Consider the following 21793-nt stretch of genomic DNA (forward strand, 5'->3'; position numbering starts at 1 on the left):
GTAAAAACAAACATACAAATAACACGCCCCACATTTCAGCGACCATCATTATTTGTCTGAAGCAGGCCTGGGCAATCTTGTTTTTCAGAGCTGCGTGCTATAGTGTTTTATGTCTAGGTGGGGATCCAGCTTTGGAAATGATTGGTACCCTTTCAGGGATCACATTTATTTCCACTTAATATATATTTTTATTAGCATTTCTGTAATGTGGTAACAACATTCCATGATTAATAGCCATACGATATATTAACGTTCTTGATAAATGACAGTAGATTAAGCACATCTGTTTGGGGATCATAGAGTTACGATCTGAATTGAAACTTTGTGTGGTGTTGGAGTTATCCCACTTTTTGTGTGGCCGTAAATGCATCACTAGCGAAGTGAAGTGAATTATATTTTTATAGCGCTTTTTCTAGATAGATAGATGGATAGTACTTTATTGATTCCTCAGGAGTTCTTTCCGAAAATTAAAATTCCAGCAGCAGTGTACAGAGTTGAGATCAATTTAAAAAAAAAAAGTAAAAAGTAAATAATGGGGGTTTAATGGAAACAAAATAGAGAAATATTACAATAAGAATAAAAAATAAAAAGCAACAATGCGAATAAAGATATAACAGTAAAATAAGAATATAACAAGAGAAACTAGGCAGTAGTGACCATGTTATGATGTTCTCTAGTGACTCAAAGCGCTTTACATAGTGAAACCAATATCTGATTTTTTTTTTTTACATTTAAAGCAGTGTGGGTGGCACTGGGAGCAGGTGGGTAAAGTGTCTTGCCAAGGACACAACGGCAGTGACTAGGATGGCGGAAGCGGGGATCGAACCTGGAACCCTCAAATTGCTGGCACGGCCGCTCTACCAACCGAACTATACCGCCCCCGTCGAAGTGCCGTGAGTGGTTGCGTGGTGCAAAAAAGAGAGAGAGAGAGAGAGAGAGAGAGAGAGAGAGAGAGAGAGAGAGAGAGACAGAGAGAGAGAGAGAGAGGGAGGGAGAGGGAGAGAGAGAGAGAGAGAGAGAGAAGAGAGAGAGAGAGAAGAGAACGGCTGCAGTGGTTATGACAAATGACAAAGATGTGGCTTAAGCCTCGTTTGTACGACAGGACAATGCCCAGTTTTGCGGATTCCTACGTCTTTTTTTACTACAAACCCCGTTTCCATATGAGTTGGGAAATTGTGTTAGATGTAAATATAAACAGAATACAATGATTTGCAAATCCTTTTCAAGCCATATTCAGTTAAATGCACTACAAAGACAAGATATTGATGTTCAAACTCATAACTTTATTATTTGCAAATAATAATTAACTTAGAATTTCATGGCTGCACACGTGCCAAAGTAGTTGGGAAAGGGCATGTTCACCACTGTGTTACATCACCTTTTCTTTTAACAACACTCAATAAACGTTTGGGAACTGAGGAAACTAATTGTTGAAGCTTTGAAAGTGGAATTCTTTCCCATTCTTGTTTTATGTAGAGCTTCAGTCCTTCAACAGTCCGGGGTCTCCGCTGTCATATTTTACGCTTCATAATGCCCCACACATTTTCCATGGGAGACAGGTCTGGACTGCAGGCGGGCCAGGAAAGTACCCGCGCTCCTTTTTTTACAAAGCCACGCTGATGTAACACTTGTTTTGCCATGATAATGTTCCTTGGAAGACAACATATGTTGCTCCAAAAGCTGTATGTACCTTTCGGCATTAATGGTGCCTTCACAGATGTGTAAGTTACCCATGCCTTGGGCACTAATACACCCCCATACCATCACACATGTGTAAGTTACCCATGTCTTGTTCACTAATACACCCCCATACCATCACACATGTGTACGTTACCCATGCCTTGTTCACTAATACACCCCCATACCATCACACATGTGTAAGTTAGTCATGTCTTGTTCACTAATACACCCCCATACCATCACACATGTGTAAGTTACCCATGTCTTGTTCACTAATACACCCCCATACCATCACACATGTGTAAGTTACCCATGTCTTGTTCACTAATACACCCCCATACCATCACACATGTGTAAGTTAGTCATGTCTTGTTCACTAATACACCCCCATACCATCACACATGTGTAAGTTACCCATGCCTTGGGCACTAATACACCCCCATACCATCACACATGTGTAAGTTACCCATGCCTTGGGCACTAATACACCCCCATACCATCACAGATGTGTAAGTTACCCATGCCTTGGGCACTAATACACCCCCATACCATCACACATGTGTAAGTTACCCATGTCTTGGGCACTAATACACCCCCATACCATCACACATGTGTAAGTTACCCATGCCTTGGGCACTAATACACCCCCACACCATCACACATTTATAAGTTACCCATGCCTTGGGCACTAATACACCCCCATACCATCACACATGTGTAAGTTACCCATGCCTTGGGCACTAATACACCCCCATACCATCACACATGTGTAAGTTACCCATGCCTTGGGCACTAATACACCCCCATACCATCACACATGTGTAAGTTACCCATGTCTTGTTCACTAATACACCCCCATACCATCACAGATGTGTAAGTTACCCATGCCTTGGGCACTAATACACCCCCATACCATCACACATGTGTAAGTTACCCATGCCTTGGGCACTAATACACCCCCATACCATCACACATGTGTAAGTTACCCATGCCTTGGGCACTAATACACCCCCATACCATCACAGATGTGTAAGTTACCCATGCCTTGGGCACTAATACACCCCCATACCATCACACATGTGTAAGTTACCCATGCCTTGGGCACTAATACACCCCCATACCATCACACATGTGTAAGTTACCCATGCCTTGGGCACTAATACACCTCCATACCATCACAGATGTGTAAGTTACCCATGTCTTGTTCACTAATACACCCCCATACCATCACACATGTGTAAGTTACCCATGTCTTGTTCACTAATACACCCCATACCATCCACACATGTGTAAGTTACCCATGTCTTGGGCACTAATACACCCCCATACCATCACACATGTGTAAGTTACCCATGCCTTGGGCACTAATACACCCCCATACCATCACACATGTGTAAGTTACCATGTCTTGGCACTAATACACCCCCATACCATCACACATGTGTAAGTTACCCATGTCTTGGGCACTATACACCCCCATACCAATCACACATGTGTAAGTTACCCATGCCTTGGGCACTAATACACCCCCATACCATCACAGATGTGTAAGTTACCCATGCCTTGGGCACTAATACACCCCCATACCATCACACATGTGTAAGTTACCATGCCCTTGGGCACTAATACACCCCCATACCATCACACATGTGTAAGTTACCCATGCTTGGGCACTAATACACCCCCATACCATCACAGATGTGTAAGTACCCATGCTTTGTCACTAATACACCCCCATACCATCACACATGTGTAAGTTACCCATGCCTTGGGCACTAATACACCCCCATACCATCACAGATGTGTAAGTTACCCATGTCTTGTGCACTAATACACCCCATACCATCACACATGTGTATCAGTTACCCATGCCTTGGGCACTAATGCACCCCCATACCATCACAGATGTGTAAGTTACCCATGTCTGGTCACTAATACACCCCCATACCATCACAGATGTGTAAGTTACCCATGTCTTGTTCACTAATACACCCCCATACCATCACAGATGTGTAAGTTACCCATGTCTTGTTCACTAATACACCCCCATACCATCCAAGATGTGTAGTTACCCATGTCTTGTTCACTAATACACCCCCATACCATCCCAGATGTGTCATGTGTAAGTTACCCATGTCTTGTTCACTAATACACCCCCATACCATCACAGATGTGTAAGTTACCCATGCCTTGGGCACTAATACACCCCCATACCATCACAGATGTGTAAGTTACCCATTTCTTGTTCACTAATACACCCCCATACCATCACACATGTGTAAGTTACCCATGCCTTGGGCACTAATGCACCCCCATACCATCACAGATGCTGGCTTTTCAACTTTGGGTTGATAACAGTCCAAATGGTTATTTATATAATTTGAAATGTGGACTCGTCAGACCACAGAACACCTTTCCACTTTGCATCAGTCCATCTTAGTCCAGGTGCATGTCCAAAGACATGCACCTGGGGATAGGTTGATTGGCAACACTAAATTGGCCCTAGTGTGTGAATGTGAGTGTGAATGTTGTCTGCGATGAGGTGGCGACCTGTCCAGGGTGTACCCCGCCTTCCGCCCGATTGTAGCTGAGATAGGCACCCGCAACCCCAAAGGGAATAAGCAGTAGGAAAAAAAATGGCATCTTAGGTGATCTCGGGCCCAGCCAAGCCGGCGGCGTTTCAGGATATTGTTGATAAATGGGTTTTGCTTTGCATAGTAGAGTTTTAACTTGCACTTACAGATGTAGCGACCAACTGTAGTTACTGACAGTGGTTTTATGAAGTGTTCCTGAGCCCATGTGGTGATATCCTTTACACACTGATGTCGGTTTTTGGTGCAGTACCAGCCTGAGGGATCAAAAGTCTGTAATATCATCACTTACGTGCAGTGATTTCTCAAGATTCTCTAACCTTTTTATTGATTTTAAGGACCGTAGATGGTAAAATCCCTAAATTCCTTGCAATAGCTGGTTGAGAAATGTTGTTCTAAAACTGTTCGACAATTTGCTTACAAAGTGGTGACCCTCACCCCATCCTTGTTTGTGAATTACTTAGCATTTCATGGAAGCTGCTTTATAGCCAATCATGGCACCCACCTGTTCCCAATTAGCCTGCACACCTGTGGGATGTTCCAAATAAGTGTTTGATGAGCATTCCTCAACTTTATCAGTATTTATGAGTTTGAACATGAAATATGTTGTCTTTGTAGCATATTCAACTGAATATGGCTTGAAAAGGATTTGCAAATCATTGTATTCTGTTTATATTTACATCTAACACAATTTCCCAACTCATATGGAAACGGGGTTTGTATGTTTTTGTTGTGGTTGCGGCCGACAAAAAGTTTTGCTCAATAAAGTGATGGATGGAATTCCTGCCCTTTTTAAATCGTCTCTACAGACGTAATAATTTAACAGTGTTGACGAACATTGTTTCCTCTGTTGTGGTCGCTTGTGAGAAACTTGTTACTCACAGTTGCTTTGCAAAATCATACAGAACAAACTCTTATGTTTATTTTGTTTATAGTTCAGATGGGATTTGATTCCGTGCGCAACATAGATTTGCTGTGCGCAGGTGGCCTGTGAGCAATGAGCAGTTGAGCAGGCGCGCACATTACAGGGAACGTTGCTTAGGACTACTCAGGACCTTCGAATTGTGAGGCACATGCACTAACCCCTGTTCCACCGTGCTTCCCTCGAACCGTGCTAAAGGAAAGCATCCGCACACCCAAATTAGTCTTGATTACTAACAGAAAACAGGTGTGGGGATCAGCGCTAAAAGGCAGGTGTGAAGCTGCAAAACTACAAAATAAGAGCGCAAGCATACTTGCCAACCTTGAGACCCCTGATTTCGGGAGGTGGAGGGTGTGGTTGGGGGCGTGGTTAAGAGGGGAGGAGTATATTTACAGCTAGATTCACCAAGTCAGGTATTTCATATATACACACACACACACACACATATATATATTATATATATATATATATATACTTCCTAGGTAACACATGAGCCAATCACCACGCCCCTACGCCCGCCTGTACCCACCCACTCTGTGCCCTATATAAACCATTGTATGTGAATGCTTCCATTAAAATCTCCTGATGATTGAGGGAACCCCTCATGAAACAGTTATGTAGAGATGAAGTAGTCCTGTGACTTTTCCCACACATACATACATATATATATATATATATATATATATATAGATATATCTATATATATATATATAAAGAAAATAAATACTTGAATTTCAGTGTTCATTTATTTACACATTTACACACACATAACACTCATCTACTCATTGTTGAGTTAAGGGTTGAATTGTCCATCCTTGTTTTTCTAACCATATGCATGTACAGTAGATGGCAGTATTGTCCTGTTTAAGAGCGTCAGAACATTGCTTTTTACGGCAGACGAAAACAGACTGCTGTTGTTGTGTGTTGTTACCGCTCTGGGAGGACGTTAATGAAACTGCCTAACAATAAACCCACATAAGAAACCAAGAACTCGCCCTCGATCATTCTACAGTTATAACGTCATTGGGCAGACATGCTGTTTGTATTGTGGGAAAGCGGACGTGAAAATAGGCTGTCGACACGTCACTCAGGTCCGCATGGAGCTGGAGGGGGCGTGTGGCCTCTAGCTCCGCCTGAATTTCGGGAGAAAATTTGTCCCGGGAGGTTATCGGGAGAGGCGCTGAATTTCGTGAGTCTCCCGAAAGTCCGGGAGGGTTGGCCAGTATGGCGCAGGACAGGAACTAAGCAATAAACTTGGAAATAACCAACAAAGTCCAAATAAGGCACGGCCTGTCAGAAGTACAACGGAGCTAAAATAACAAAACCAGCGGACAAATCTGGTTTGTGTTCACCCCAATTAACGTGCAACAGTTAACCTCTTTCCGTGAGCCTCTGACCTCCTATCATGATGGATGGACGCTGGCCATGGTGAAAGCCATTAGACGGAGTTAGATGTGAGTTGTGTGTCAAAGCAATCTGCTTACAATCTGAGAGCAGAGACCACGGACGACGCTCGGCTTTGCACGCCAGAAATAAAAAGGTATTGGTTGTCTGCTGGGATTTTGATGGCTGGCTGCACCGGGACAGAGCGCCAATGTCTGCCCCTGTTTTGTCCGTGGTTCATCAGGGTTCTGCCCACCGACAAAAGGGTGACTGTGTGCAGCTTTGCAACAATCCAGGAGATTCCAGCGCCACGCTGAGCCATTAATTGGCGGTGGTGTAAACAAAAGTGAAATTGAAAGCAGCTGACGCAGGAGAAACCTGAAAGGATTTCGCAGTTCTCAATGCACATGGTGTTCTGTCGTCGGTCCATGAATCGCACGTCGGGGTCTATTGAGGTGATTCATGACGACCACCATTGCGGCCCCCAGCATGGAACACTCCCACTTCTAAAGTGTGAAGTCAGAGGAGGAGGGGAGGTTTGTTGATGTTTTTGGACTCAAGGTCTGCACAACATAAGGCGTCTGGAAACAGTTAAGGATGGATCGGTGCTGGGACGTACGCAGGGGGGTGGGAAAGAGAGCGAGGGCGGAAGAGGGAGCCTTGGGAAGAGCGAGGGTGGAGTAGGAAGCTAAGAGTTGCGAAATTCAGCTTGAGAAATCTGGCCCTGCTATTATTGCTAATCAAAGATCTATTTTCATCACCGGGACAGTTTTGACTGAAGTCATTAAAAATGAGTCTCGGGGGTCCTGCAACAATGTGTTGGCAAACATCTAGCATTAATGCTGGAAGACAGATTAAAAGCGATTTTAGTACGCCCTGATGTGATGGGTCTGTGGCTTTAATGCTAATCAGCTGCCTTTGTCCACGTTTCACTCCCACAGAGTTTGCATCTCCAAGAAAAGCTGTAGTCAAGTTTTTTACAGATTTAGCCTGCCAGAACTTGAAAAGTCCAAGCAGAGAGCAGATGACGGTTTTTAGGTTAGGTTGCTAACCAAAAACAGACAATATAACCACTCAGGTTAAACGTTGTTCAATGCTCAGTACTGACAATCCAACAGTGTATTTGTATCTGGCCAACAACAGTCAATAAAGGTGTGTGTGGAGAGGTAGAGCTGACGGGCCGACGGCGGGGCAGGGCACTCTGGAGCCCTGCCCAAGATGGCGGAGAATGCGGCTGAGCAGAGAGGCATGGCGTGCCGGGAGCTACGCTACAAGCAAAATCGGGTGCGTGGCTCGCACACCGGCACACAATTAACTCATCTCTTCACGCTTTATAAAAGGGGAGAGGGAGGAGAAATCGGGGCGGAAGGAATAGGAGAGCCGGCAGCTGCGACTAAGAAGCAAGAGCGCCCAAAAAGCAGACGGGGGACGTCGACAGCTAAAAAGCAGACCGCTAACTAGCAGTAGAGGAAGGAGCTGAAAAGCGACCCAACCGCAACAAGCTTTATTGCTAAATAAAGAAGCCAAACCTGCTCAAAAGCATGTCCTTCCTGGGTGGTGCACTGAACCCGAGCGACGACGGCTCAAGTGTGCTTTTGCGTTACGAGTAGGGCTGTCAAAAAGAAGGACTTAACTCATGCGATTGATCAGAAAAAAGTATCACATAAATCATGTTTGTAATAGGGTTGTACGGTATACCGGTATTGGTATAATACTGCGATACTAATAAATAATTTTGCCTGCAGCAGAACGGGGTATGACAGGACCGGCCTCGAAGTCAGCCACAAGTGCGTAGATGGCCCAGGTGGGCCTTGTCATCTAATCACCTGTCGCTCTGTATAAGCAGCAACCGGGAGGACAGACCGTGTTGAAGCTGGGGGAGAGCGAGACCAAGACGGACAGCCACAAAGACAATTGTTGAAAAGCAACACAGAGACTTCATTGGAAAAATAAAACTGTATTGTGAACCTGAACCGGGCTCTCATGTCCATGTTTGGTGGTCCAAAGAATCCCCTGGAGGGCAACCTTGACAATAATATTCGGTACGATACCGCCTTTGAAAAGTACCGGTCTGTCAACACCCCCATGCACCCCATCGTCGGTTTCTTTGATCTATTGTGATCCACAGGAAGATCCTGTCTTGACCTGAGATCTACAAAGCGGAGAGGAAGCAGGACCCGACGCAAGCAGTGTTAATTTGTGTTAATTCCACGACTGTATATCGGTATTGGTTAATATCGGAATCGGTAATTAAGAGATGGACAATTTTGGAATTGATTTCTATTTACTGTTTTAATTGGTTTCACTCTTAAAATTGTTTTTAATCATATTTATTTCATATTGGTTTTATATGTATTTATTTTTATTTTTGTTTTTATTCAGTCATTGGTGGAGCTCAGGATAGTATTTGAATGTTGTTTTTAATATGTTGTGCAGCACTTTGGAAACATTTTGTTGTTTGAATGTGTTATATAAATAAAGTGGATTGGATTGGAATATCGGATATCGGCAAAAAAGCCATTATCGGACATCTCTACTTTATCTATTTCCGCAGGTATATACACCTTGGAGTCGTATATTTTAGTACTTGGCACATGCTAACCTACTCAGTGGCCTAGTGGTTAGAGTGTCCACCCTGAGATGGGTAGGTTGTGAGTTCAAACCCCGGCCGAGTCATTCCAAAGACTATAAAAATGGGAGCCATTACCTCCATGCTTGGCACTCAGCATCAGGTGTTAGAATTGGGGGTTAAATCACCAAAAACTATTCCCGGGCGCGGCCACCGCTGCTGCCCACTGCTCCCCTCACCTCCCAGCTGGTGAACAAAGGGGATGGGTCAAAGGCAGAGGACACATTTCACCACACCTGGTGTGTGTGTGACAATCATTGCTACTTTAACTTAACTTTAACATGCAAACATTTTTCAAGCTGCCAGACTTCAAAGATTCTTTGTCAATTTTTGCCCGCTTTTCTAGCTCACATAGCAATCATCCCTGAAAAGCTTCAAAGCCATATTGACTATCGCTTTAAATGAGTTGCCTTTGGCGCTTCCGTTCCCCAAAATGAAAAAAAAAAAATCTCTTGAGTTTGTTCCAAAAACATGAGCAGCCCGTTTCCTGTGTTCCTAATAAAAATAGGCGAAAGATTGAAAGAGCAACAACATGTTCTATACGCCTTTGCTGAAAAATACGAATACAACGTCTCTCACACACACACACACACACACACACAAATAAGCCCCCATTCTGCCCCCCTTTTTGTCACTGGTTCACGTTCCCACACTATCCCTGTAGAACTTTCCCAGGCCCGCTGATACACTTGGGACCCTGCTGGCGATGATGACGAAAGTGGAGGGGGTCGCGCTCACCCCCTTAGGGAGGTTGGGGGGGGGGGGGGGCACCGGGGGTCGGTCCACTCAGGGAGTTGCGCCCCCCGCGCTAACGACTGGTGCGCGCTGACAGCTCCACGTGAGCGCCAGCTGGAGGCGAGTGGCGCTCATAAATCTCAAGGTGATGCCAGTGCTCGCTCACACAAGCTCAGCAGCTGGTTTAAGGCTTCCGAATGACAACATCTGTGTATTAAATATCTTCCAGCAGCAATATGTCATGTTTGCTACTTGATATGGTTCTGTTGACACATGGCTCAGGCCAAGATCAGAAGAACAAAACGACACAGCAGAGCCCTTATTGACAGGATTCTAAGACCACCCTGAATATAAGACAACCCCTCTTATATAAAACCTGTTTTGGACTAAATTACCGTATTTTTCAGACTATAAGGCGCACTTTCATTTTCCCAAAACTCGACAGTGCGGCTTTTGACCTAATGTACGGAATAACTTTGGTTGTGCGTACCGACCTCAAAGCTATTTTAATTTGGTAGGTGGTGAAATGATAAGTAGATGGCAGTCACACATAAGAGATACGTGTAGACTACAATGTGATGGCAGTCACACAAGAGATACGTGTAGACTGCAATATGAAGTGAAGTGAAGTGAAGTGAAGTGAATGATATTTATATAGCGCTTTTTCTCTAGTGACTCAAAGCGCTTTACACAGTGAAACCTAATATCTCAGTTACATTTAAACCATTGTGGGTGGCACTGGGAGCAGGTGGGTAAAGTGTCTTGCCCAAGGACACAATGGCAGTGACTAGGATGGCGGAAGCGGGGATTGAACCTGGAGCCCTCAAGTTGCTGGCACAACAACGACCGAACAGAATCAGCAAATACGATTCCAAATATTAGTGAAGTAAATATTAATAACACAGAAATGACAATGAACATTATTACACGACAAATGGAGCAAAACAAGTTCCAATAGAAATAGCACTATTAATCATGAATAATACCAATAATTACCTCTATTATCAACAATACTATTGTTTGAAATGCAAAAATACATACATGTAATGATAACTTCAAATACAAAAGAAAGCAGATAAATGGAGGGAAAGAAAGAGAAGCAAACTCTATTAACCTTGTAGATTGTTATAGTTACAATAGGTTAAGCTTAATCAGTGTGCCGTGTTTTACCCAGTTTCCCCTACGGGAACAACGTGAAAGAATAAAAGGATGACAGAATGGGAAAATGCAGGGAAAAGGGTGGGAAAAGAGTGGGATAAGACAGAGAGACAATGACTCAAGTAAACAACACCAACATTCTATAAGTTCCATTGAAAATATAGAACATTACACACGGCGCTCAAAAATCTATCAGAATGTTTTAGTAGGACTTTGGTAAGCTATTAAGTCGCACCGCTTGATGGATTGTACTGTGCTTCAACATACCAGTATTATTATGGTGTGTGTATAAGGTAAGACATATATCTTACCATGTTACCATGAACTGATTAACGTGGACCCCAACTTAAACAAGTTGAAAAACTTATTGGGGTGTTAGCATTTAGTGGTCAATGGTACGGAATATGTACTGTACTGTGCAATCTACTAATAGAAGTTGCAATCAATCAATCAAAAAAAAATCTGGTGTTTTGTTTGGCAATATTTTGGTGTGGAGGGGGGCGTGGTCCGCGGGCCTGTAAGGACCGGCCTCGAAGTCAGTGGCAGGTGAGTAGATTGCCCAGCTGGGATTTGTTATCTAATCACCTGTCGCCCTTATTAGCAGCAGCTAGGACGAGAGACGTGGTTGGGAGGTACTGGTGAGCAGAGACATGAAAACGAGAGACATTTTGCTGGAAAGCAAAACCACACTGCTTATGAAAATAAAAAGACTTGTTACTTCAAACTACCGGGCTCACGGAAGATCTTTGTGTCAGAAGAACCCACAGGAGGGCAACCTCCATATATGCAAAAGCAACTTTTCTTACTTTCTGATACCTCCTGATCTGTATTTGGGATCTGCATACATCCTGAAGATGTGCGCGCTTCCCCTTTTGTAGTCCGTCTCGAGTCCGTAGTCAATAAGCTTCTTCTTATTCTTTATCTTCTTGTTATGGGAAAGTCATCCGCCGCTGTTGCCCTTTCTAATATGAAGTAATGTAAAGTTCTTACTTATATCTGTCAGTAAACTCACCATGAAAAGGCTAAAACATACTGGTGTAGTGAGTCTACATTGTTAAACTCCGCCTTATAATCCAGTGCGCCCTATGGTCCAGAAAATACGGTAATGGTTTAATACAGTACTAATTTATCAATGTATATATACAATATATTATATTATTCTACAAACCCCGTTTCTATATGAGTTGGGAAATCGTGTTAGATGTAAATATAAACAGAATACAATGATTTGCAAATCCTTTTCAAGCCATATTCAGTTGAATATGCTACAAACACAACATATTTGATGTTCAAACACATAAACTTAATTTTTTTTTGCAACATGTGCCAAAGTAGTTGGGAAAGGGCATGTTCACCACTGTGTTACATCACCTTTTCTTTAACAACACTCAATAAACGTTTGAGAACTGAGGAAACTAATTGTTGAAGCTTTGAAAGTGGAATTCTTTCCCATTCTTGTTTTATGTAGAACTTCATTCGTTCAACAGTCCTGGGTCTCCGCTGTCCCATTTTACGCTTCATAATGTGCCACATATTTTCGATGGGAGACAGGTCTGGATTGCAGGCGGGCCAAAAAAGTATCCCCACTGCTTTTTTACGAAGCCACGCTGTTGTAACACTTGTCTTGCTGAAATAAGCAGGGGCGTCCACGATAATATTGCTTGGATGACAACATATGTTGCTCCAAAACCTGTATGCTCCTTTTAGTATTAATGGTGCCTTCACAGATGTGTAAGTTACCCATGTCTTGTTCACTAATACACCCCCATACCATCACACATGTGTAAGTTACCCATGCCTTGGGCACTAATGCACCCCCATACCATCACACATGTGTAAGTTACCCATGCCTTGGGCACTAATACACCCCCATACCATCACACATGTGTAAGTTACCCATGTCTTGTTCACTAATACACCCCCATACCATCACACATGCTGGCTTTTACACTTTACGCCTATAACAATCTAGATGGTTATTTTCTTCTTTGTACTGGAGGACACCACATCCTCTGTTTCCAAATATAATTTGAAATGTAGACTCGTCAGACCACAGAACACTTTTCCACTTTGCATTAGTCCATCTTAGATGAGCTGGCGGCGTTCCTGTGTGTAGTTGATAAATGGCTTTCGCTTTACATAGCAGAGTTACTGTAAGTTACTGACAGTGGTTTTATGAAGTGTTTCTGAGCCCATGTGGTGATATCCTTTACACACTATTGTCGGTTTTTGATGCAGTACCGCCTGAGGGATCAAAAGTCCGTAATATCATCGCTTACATGCAGTGATTTCTCCAGATTCTCTGAACCTTGTGATGATTTTACGGACCGTAGATGGTAAAATCCCTAAATTCCTTGCAATAGCTCGTTGAGAAATGTTGTTCTAAAACTGTTTGACAATTTGCTTACAAAGTGGTGACCCTCACCCCATCCTTGTTTGTGAATTACTTAGCATTTCATGGAAGCTGCTTTTATAGCCAATCATGGCACCCACCTGTTCCCAATTAGCCTGCACACCTGTGGGATGTTCCAAATAAGTGTTTGATGAGCATTCCTCAACTTTATCAGTATTTATTGCCACCTTTCCCAACTTCTTTGTCACGTGTTGCTGGCATCAAATTCTAAAGTTAATGATAATTTGAAAAAAAAAAATGTTTATGAGTTTGAACATGAAATATGTTGTCTTTGTAGCATATTCAACTGAATATGGCTTGAAAAGGAATTGCAAATCATTGTATTCTGTTTATATTTACATCTAACACAATTTCCCAACTCATATGGAAACGGGGTTTGTAGATCAAATTATATAACATTAAATTATATTATATCATATCGAATTAAATATAATATATAATATCATATTAAGTCAAATTATAACACATCACATTGCAATACATTACAATATATCAAACTTAATTATATCACACCATATAATCCATCATCATCATCATCATCATCATCTTCCGCTTATCCGAGGTCGGGTCGCGGGGGCAACAGCCTAAGCAGGGAAACCCAGACTTCCCTCTCCCCAGCCACTTCGTCTAGCTCTTCCCGGGGGATCCCGAGGCGTTCCCAGGCCAGCCGGGAGACATAGTCTTCCCAACGTGTCCTGGGTCTTCCCCGTGGCCTCCTACCGGTTGGACGTGGCCTAAACACCTCCCTAGGGAGGCGTTCGGGTGGCATCCTGACCAGATGCCCGAACCACCTCATCTGGCTCCTCTCGATGTGAAGGAGCAGCGGCTTTACTTTGAGTTCCTCCCGGATGACAGAACTTCTCACCCTATCTCTAAGGGAGAGGAAACTCATTTGGGCCGCTTGTACCCGTGATCTTATCCTTTCGGTCATGACCCAAAGCTCATGACCATAGGTGAGGATGGGGACGTAGATCGACCGGTAAATTGAGAGCTTTGCCTTCCGGCTCAGCTCCTTCTTCACCACAACGGATCGGTACAACGTCCACATTACTGAAGACGCCGCACCGATCCGCGTGTCGATCTCACGATCCACTCTTCCCTCACTCGTGAACAAGACTCCTAGGTACTTGAACTCCTCCACTTGGGGCAGGGTCTCCTCCCCAACCCGGAGATGGCACTCCACCCTTTTCCGGGCGAGAACCATGGACTCGGACTTGGAGGTGCTGATTCTCATTCCGGTCGCTTCACACTCGGCTGCGAACCGATCCAGTGAGAGCTGAAGATCCTGGCCAGATGAAGCCATCAGGACCACATCATCTGCAAAAAGCAGAGACCTAATCCTGCGGTTACCAAACCGGAACCCCTCAACGCCTTGACTGCGCCTAGAAATTCTGTCCATAAAAGTTATGAACAGAATCGGGGACAAAGGACAGCCTTGGCGGAGTCCAACCCTCACTGGAAATGTGTTCCACTTACTACTGGCAATGTGGACCAAGCTCTGGCACTGATCGTACAGGGAACGGACCGCCGCAATAAGACAGTCCGATACCCCATACTCTCTGAGCACTCCCCACAGGACTTCCCGAGGGACACGGTCGAATGCCTTCTCCAAGTCCACAAAGCACATGTAGACTGGTTGGGCAAACTCCCATGCACCCTCAAGAACCCTGCCGAGAGTATAGAGCTGGTCCACAGTTCCACGACCAGGACGAAAACCACACTGTTCCTCCTGAATCCGAGGTTCGACTATCCGACGTAGCCTCCTCTCCAGTACACCTGAATAAACCTTACCGGGAAGGTTGAGGAGTGTGATCCCACAATAGTTGGAACACACCCTCCGGTCCCCCTTCTTAAAGAGAGGGACCACCACCCCGGTCTGTCAATCCAGAGGTACCGCCCCCGATGTCCACGCGATGCTGCAAAGTCTTGTCAACCAAGACAGACACCATATAATATCACATTATATTACATTATACACTACATTACATTATATTGAACACCATTCTATTCCAGTATATACAATTAAATAATACTATACTAAATTATACTATGTAAAATTATTTAGAATTGAATTATATTACATGTCAAATTGAACTATACCATATTGTATCACGTTATATTGCACGACACTGCATCATACTATATTATATTATTTAAAACTGATTATTATACTTTATGAAATTCTATTGCGTTACATACAATTATATCAAATTGAATGGTGTCATACCCTGTCAAATCATATCATATTACATTACATCACATTAAACTAAACTATATCATATCAAATGTTATATTATATGTTTTGAACTATGACAATAATCTATGTTCATGAGTCTTTGGAAACATAAAAACATGATGCCATGAAACCTTGGTCATTTAGACGTGGCCTGTGAGGAAGAGTTGAGGAAAAATACTGAGACTGACATCATTTTAAAATGTCAAACTCGTCATGAAGTGTCCCACCCGCCAATTAACTACTTGACCGATTTCGCAGGTTTTTTTTTTCCTTTTTTTTTTCCCAAACAAAGTGATTAGGTTTAATCCCGTTTGTTGTCATTTTTTAAATAAAATCTTTAAGTTCATTAAAAGGTAATTCATATAAAAGGTAGCTTATATAAAAATAGTTCATGTAAAAGAACTTAATGTAAAAGTAGTTCATTTGATTTAAAAGGTAGCTAAAACACTGCAGACTGCAGCTGGCCGTTAGCCACAAGCTAGCTAGCCATGTTTTAAAGCACCTCTTCCTGAGGGTGTTTCAGTGTTATGACTTAACCTTTATTTTTAGTTTTTAAGCCAAAATGCGTCCGTTCCCCCGTTTCTGTCTACACACTGTGTCTGTTGTAAGTAATCTGTGATTGTGCGCTGCCGAACACGCTCCTGTGCTTGTAAAACCAGCAATGTTGCGCCGTCATCCATCCATCCATTTTCTACCGCTTGTCCCTTTTGGGGATAATATATCGATGTACTCGATATATTGCGGGTTTGTATCTGTGCGATATAGAAAATGACTATATGGTGATATTGGAGTATACGTTCTCACACAGTTGCTTTTAGCTGCTGGCATTACACTACAGGCTCTTCCCACTCTTTCTTGTGTCTCCTTCTCACAGACGACAAGCGCACCTTCTTACATACCTCACATACGTATACGCCCTCGCGGAGCAGAGAGGGAGCACCATGGGTAACGTTAAACGGGGTGAGTGGTAATATGAGAGAAAGAAGGTGCCAATCTGGTAACAAATGAAGGAAGAATTAATTCCCAAGAAAAACAGCACGGGGTGCATCGTCTGGCGGTGGTTTGGCTTCAAGCGGGAAGATGTCGAACAGACAACCGTAATTTGTCAAGTGTGGGGCAAAAGCGTTGCTACAAAAAGTAGCATTACTGCTAATATGTAGCATCATTTGAAAAGTCACCTGCTAGAGAATGAAGAGGGTTTACTCCGCATGTCGACATCTCCGTTTGGTGACACACCAACAAAATGCAGAGGCAACCATTTCCACATCAACACCGTATGAAAAAAACAGTCAACAACAGGAGATAACGTTGGTAGGAACCTACCACATAGTGAAGGACAAACACTATTTGATTTCCTATTATGCAGCTCATATTTATTTGACACTCTTTGAAATATCTTGTGTGACATCATGCACAAAAGTGCACTTTATTTGTTTTCAACTATTGTGGTGGCGTTCTGTACAAAAAGTGCACTTTAATATAGTGTTATTTTGACATCATGCACAAAAGTGCACTTATAGCTTGTTTTAAAATGTTTCTAACAATCTTGCACTTTCTGTTTTGAAATGACATGAATGTTTGTGCCACTGCTTAATAACTGTTTCATAAACAATTGACTTAGTTGTGATTTCCCTCTCTGCATGAAAGTTTAAAAGTAGCATATATGAATGCAGTATGAAGAAGAATGTTTGAATGTAGACACATAGAATCATCATACTGCTGTCATTATATGCATCAAGTGTTCATTCAAGGCTAAGGCAAAATATGGAGATATATATCATGTATTGCGATATGGCCTAAAAATATCGAGATATTAAAAAAAGGCCATAGCGCACAGATCTGCCCTGGACAAGTCGCCACCTCATCCCAGGGCCAACACAGATAGACAACATTCACACTCACATTCACACACTAGGGACCATTTAGTGTTCCATCCATCCATTTTCTACCGCTTATTCCCTTTCGGGGTCGCGGGGGGCGCTGGCGCCTATCTCAGCTACAATCGGGCGGAAGGCAGGGTACACCCTGAACAGACAAGTCGCCACCTCATCGCAGGGCCAACACAGATAGATAGACAACATTCACACACTAGGGACCATTTAGTGTTGCCAATCAACCTATCCCCAGGTGCATGTCTTTGGAGGTGGGAGGGGCCTATCCCCAGGTGCATGTCTTTGGAGGTGGGAGGAAGCCGGAGTACCCGGAGGGAACCCACGCATTCACGGGGAGAACATGCAAACTCCACACAGAAAGATCCCGAGCCTGGATTTAAACCCAGGACTACAGGAACTCTCCTCTCTGAGCTGCAACCTTATCGTGGTAGAGGAGTTTGCGTGTCCCAATGATCCTAAAAGCTATGTTGTCCGGGGGCATAAAGCCCCCTGGTAGGGTCTCCCAAGGCAAACAGGTTCTAGGTGAGGGATCAGACAAAGAGCAGCTCAAAGACCTTTATGAAGAAGAAACATCATGGACCCAGATTTCCCTCGCCCGGACGCGGGTCACCGGGGCCCCCCTCTGGAGCCAGGCCCGGAGGTGGGGCACGATGGCGAGCGCCTGGTGGCCGGGCCTGTTCCCATGGGGCCCGGCCGGGCACAGCCCGAAGAGGCAACGTGGGTCCCCCCTCCAATGGGCTCACCACCCATAGCAGGGGCCATAGAGGTCGGGTGCATTGTGAGCTGGGCGACAGCCGAAGGCAGGGCACTTGGCGGTCCGATCCTCGGCTACAGAAGCTAGCTCTTGGGACGTGGAACGTCACGTCACTGGGGGGGAAAGAGCCTGAGCTAGTGCGCGAAGTCGAGAAATTCCGGCTGGATATAGTCGGACTCACTTCGACGCACAGCAAGGGCTCTGGAACCACTTCTCTCGAGAGGGATTGGACCCTCTTCCACTCTGGCGTTGCCGGCAGTGAGAGGCGACGGGCTGGGGTGGCAATTCTTGTTTCCCCCCGGCTCAAAGCCTGTACGTTGGAATTCAACCCGGTGGACGAAAGGGTAGCCTCCCTCCGCCTTCGGGTGGGGGGACGGGTCCTGACTGTTGTTTGTGCTTATGCACCAAACAGCAGTTCAGAGTACCCACCCTTTTTGGGAACGCTCGAGGGCGTACTGGAAAGTGCTCCCCCGGGTGATTCCCTTGTCCTACTGGGAGACTTCAACGCTCACGTTGGCAACGACAGTGAAACCTGGAGAGGCGTGATTGGGAAGAATGGCCGCCCGGATCTGAACCCGAGTGGTGTTTTGTTATTGGACTTTTGTGCTCGTCACAGTTTGTCCATAACAAACACCATGTTCAAACATAAGGGTGTCCATATGTGCACTTGGCACCAGGACACCCTAGGCCGCAGTTCCATGATCGACTTTGTAGTTGTGTCATCGGATTTGCGGCCTCATGTTATGGACACTCGGGTGAAGAGAGGGGCGGAGCTTTCTACCGATCACCACCTGGTGGTGAGTTGGCTGCGATGGTGGGGGAGGATGCCGGACAGACCTGGGAGGCCCAAACGCATTGTGAGGGTCTGCTGGGAACGTCTGGCAGAGTCTCCTGTCAGACAAAGTTTCAATTCCCACCTCCGGAAGAACTTTGAACATGTCACGAGGGAGGTGCTGGACATTGAGTCCGAGTGGACCATGTTCCGCACCTCTATTGTCGAGGCGGCAGATCGGAGCTGTGGCCGCAAGGTAGTTGGTGCCTGTCGTGGCGGCAATCCTAAAACCCCTTGGTGGACACCAGCGGTGAGGGATGCCGTCAAGCTGAAGAAGGAGTCCTATCGGGTCCTTTTGGCTCATAGGACTCCGGAGGCAGTGGACAGGTACCGACAGGCCAAGCGGTGTGCAGCTTCAGCGGTCGCGGAGGCAAAAACTCGGACATGGGAAGAGTTTGGGGAAGCCATGGAAAACGACTTCCGGACGGCTTCGAAGCGATTCTGGACCACCGTCCGCCGCCTCAGGAAGGGGAAGCAGTGCACTATCAACACCGTGTATGGTGCGGATGGTGTTCTGCTGACCTCGACTGCGGATGTTGTGGATAGGTGGAAGGAATACTTCGAAGACCTCCTCAATCCCACCAACACGTCTTCCTATGAGGAAGCAGTGCCTGGGGAATCTGTGGTGGTCTCTCCTATTTCTGGGGCTGAGGTCGCTGAGGTAGTTAAAAAGCTCCTCGGTGGCAAGGCCCCAGGGGTGGACGAGATCCGCCCGGAGTTCCTTAAGGCTCTGGATGCTGTGGGGCTGTCTTGGTTGACAAGACTTTGCAGCATCGCGTGGACATCGGGGGCGGTACCTCTGGATTGGCAGACCGGGGTGGTGGTTCCTCTCTTTAAGAAGGGGGACCGGAGGGTGTGTTCCAACTATCGTGGGATCACACTCCTCAGCCTTCCCGGTAAGGTTTATTCAGGTGTACTGGAGAGGAGGCTACGTCGGATAGTCGAACCTCGGATTCAGGAGGAACAGTGTGGTTTTCGTCCTGGTCGTGGAACTGTGGACCAGCTCTATACTCTCGGCAGGGTTCTTGAGGGTGCATGGGAGTTTGCCCAACCAGTCTACATGTGCTTTGTGGACTTGGAGAAGGCATTCGACCGTGTCCCTCGGGAAGTCCTGTGGGGAGTGCTCAGAGAGTATGGGGTATCGGACTGTCTTATTGTGGCGGTCCGTTCCTTGTACGATCAGTGCCAGAGCTTGGTCCGCATTGCCGGCAGTAAGTCGAACACATTTCCAGTGAGGGTTGGACTCCGCCAAGGCTGTCCTTTGTCACCGATTCTGTTCATAACTTTTATGGACAGAATTTCTAGGCGCAGTCAAGGCGTTGAGGGGTTCCGGTTTGGTGACCGCAGGATCAGGTCTCTGCTTTTTGCAGATGATGTGGTCCTGATGGCTTCATCTGACCGGGATCTTCAGCTCTCGCTGGATCGTTTCGCAGCCGAGTGTGAAGCGACCGGAATGAGAATCAGCACCTCCAAGTCCGAGTCCATGGTTCTCGCCCGGAAAAGGGTGGAGTGCCATCTCCGGGTTGGGGAGGAGACCCTGCCCCAAGTGGAGGAGTTCAAGTACCTAGGAGTCTTGTTCACGAGTGAGGGAAGAGTGGATCGTGAGATCGACAGGCGGATCGGTGCGGCGTCTTCAGTAATGCGGACGTTGTACCGATCCGTTGTGGTGAAGAAGGAGCTGAGCCGGAAGGCAAAGCTCTCAATTTACCGGTCGATCTACGTTCCCATCCTCACCTATGGTCATGAGCTTTGGGTCATGACCGAAAGGATAAGATCACGGGTACAAGCGGCCGAAATGAGTTTCCTCCGCCGTGTGGCGGGGCTCTCCCTTAGAGATAGGGTGAGAAGCTCTGCCATCCGGGAGGAACTCAAAGTAAAGCCGCTGCTCCTTCACATCGAGAGGAGCCAGATGAGGTGGTTCGGGCATCTGGTCAGGATGCCACCCGAACGCCTCCCTAGGGAGGTGTTTAGGGCACGTCCAACCTGTAGGAGGCCACGGGGAAGACCCAGGACACGTTGGGAAGACTATGTCTCCCGGCTGGCCTGGGAACGCCTCGGGATCCCCCGGGAAGAGCTAGACGAAGTGGCTGGGGAGAGGGAAGTCTGGGTTTCCCTGCTTAGGCTGTTGCCCCCGCGACCCGACCTCGGATAAGCGGAAGATGATGGATGGATGGATGGATGGACTACAGGAACTTCGTATTGTGAGGCAGACGCACTAACCCCTCTGCCACCGTGAAGCCCCCATTTAGTGTTCCTAATGATAAAAGAAGTGGTATCACTTGGGGCGGTATAGCTCGGTTGGTAGAGTGGCCGTGCCAGCAACTTGAGGGTTGCAGGTCTGATTCCCGCTTCCGCCATCCTAGTCACTGCCGTTGTGTCCTTGGGCAAGACACTTTACCCACCTGCTCCCAGTGCCACCCACACTGCTTTAAATGTAACTTAGATATTGGGTTTCACTATGTAAAGCGCTTTGAGTCACTAGAGAAAAGCGCTATATAAAATATAATTCACATCACTGAAGGCAGACATTTGGCCTTCACCCAGACAAAACTACAAAAAAAGTACATG

The 21793-nt window shown here is 45.5% G+C and overlaps 1 protein-coding gene across 2 annotated transcripts in view; it reads right to left on the reverse strand.

The window, feature by feature from the left end:
- pdgfrb (platelet-derived growth factor receptor, beta polypeptide) overlaps window positions 1-21793 on the reverse strand; it is a 116017-nt gene that overhangs the window by 76103 nt on the left and 18121 nt on the right. The gene's annotated exons all lie outside the window — the stretch shown is intronic.

The sequence above is a fragment of the Nerophis ophidion genome, linkage group LG05, assembly GCF_033978795.1.
Source record: "Nerophis ophidion isolate RoL-2023_Sa linkage group LG05, RoL_Noph_v1.0, whole genome shotgun sequence".
Classification (NCBI taxonomy): domain Eukaryota; kingdom Metazoa; phylum Chordata; class Actinopteri; order Syngnathiformes; family Syngnathidae; genus Nerophis; species Nerophis ophidion.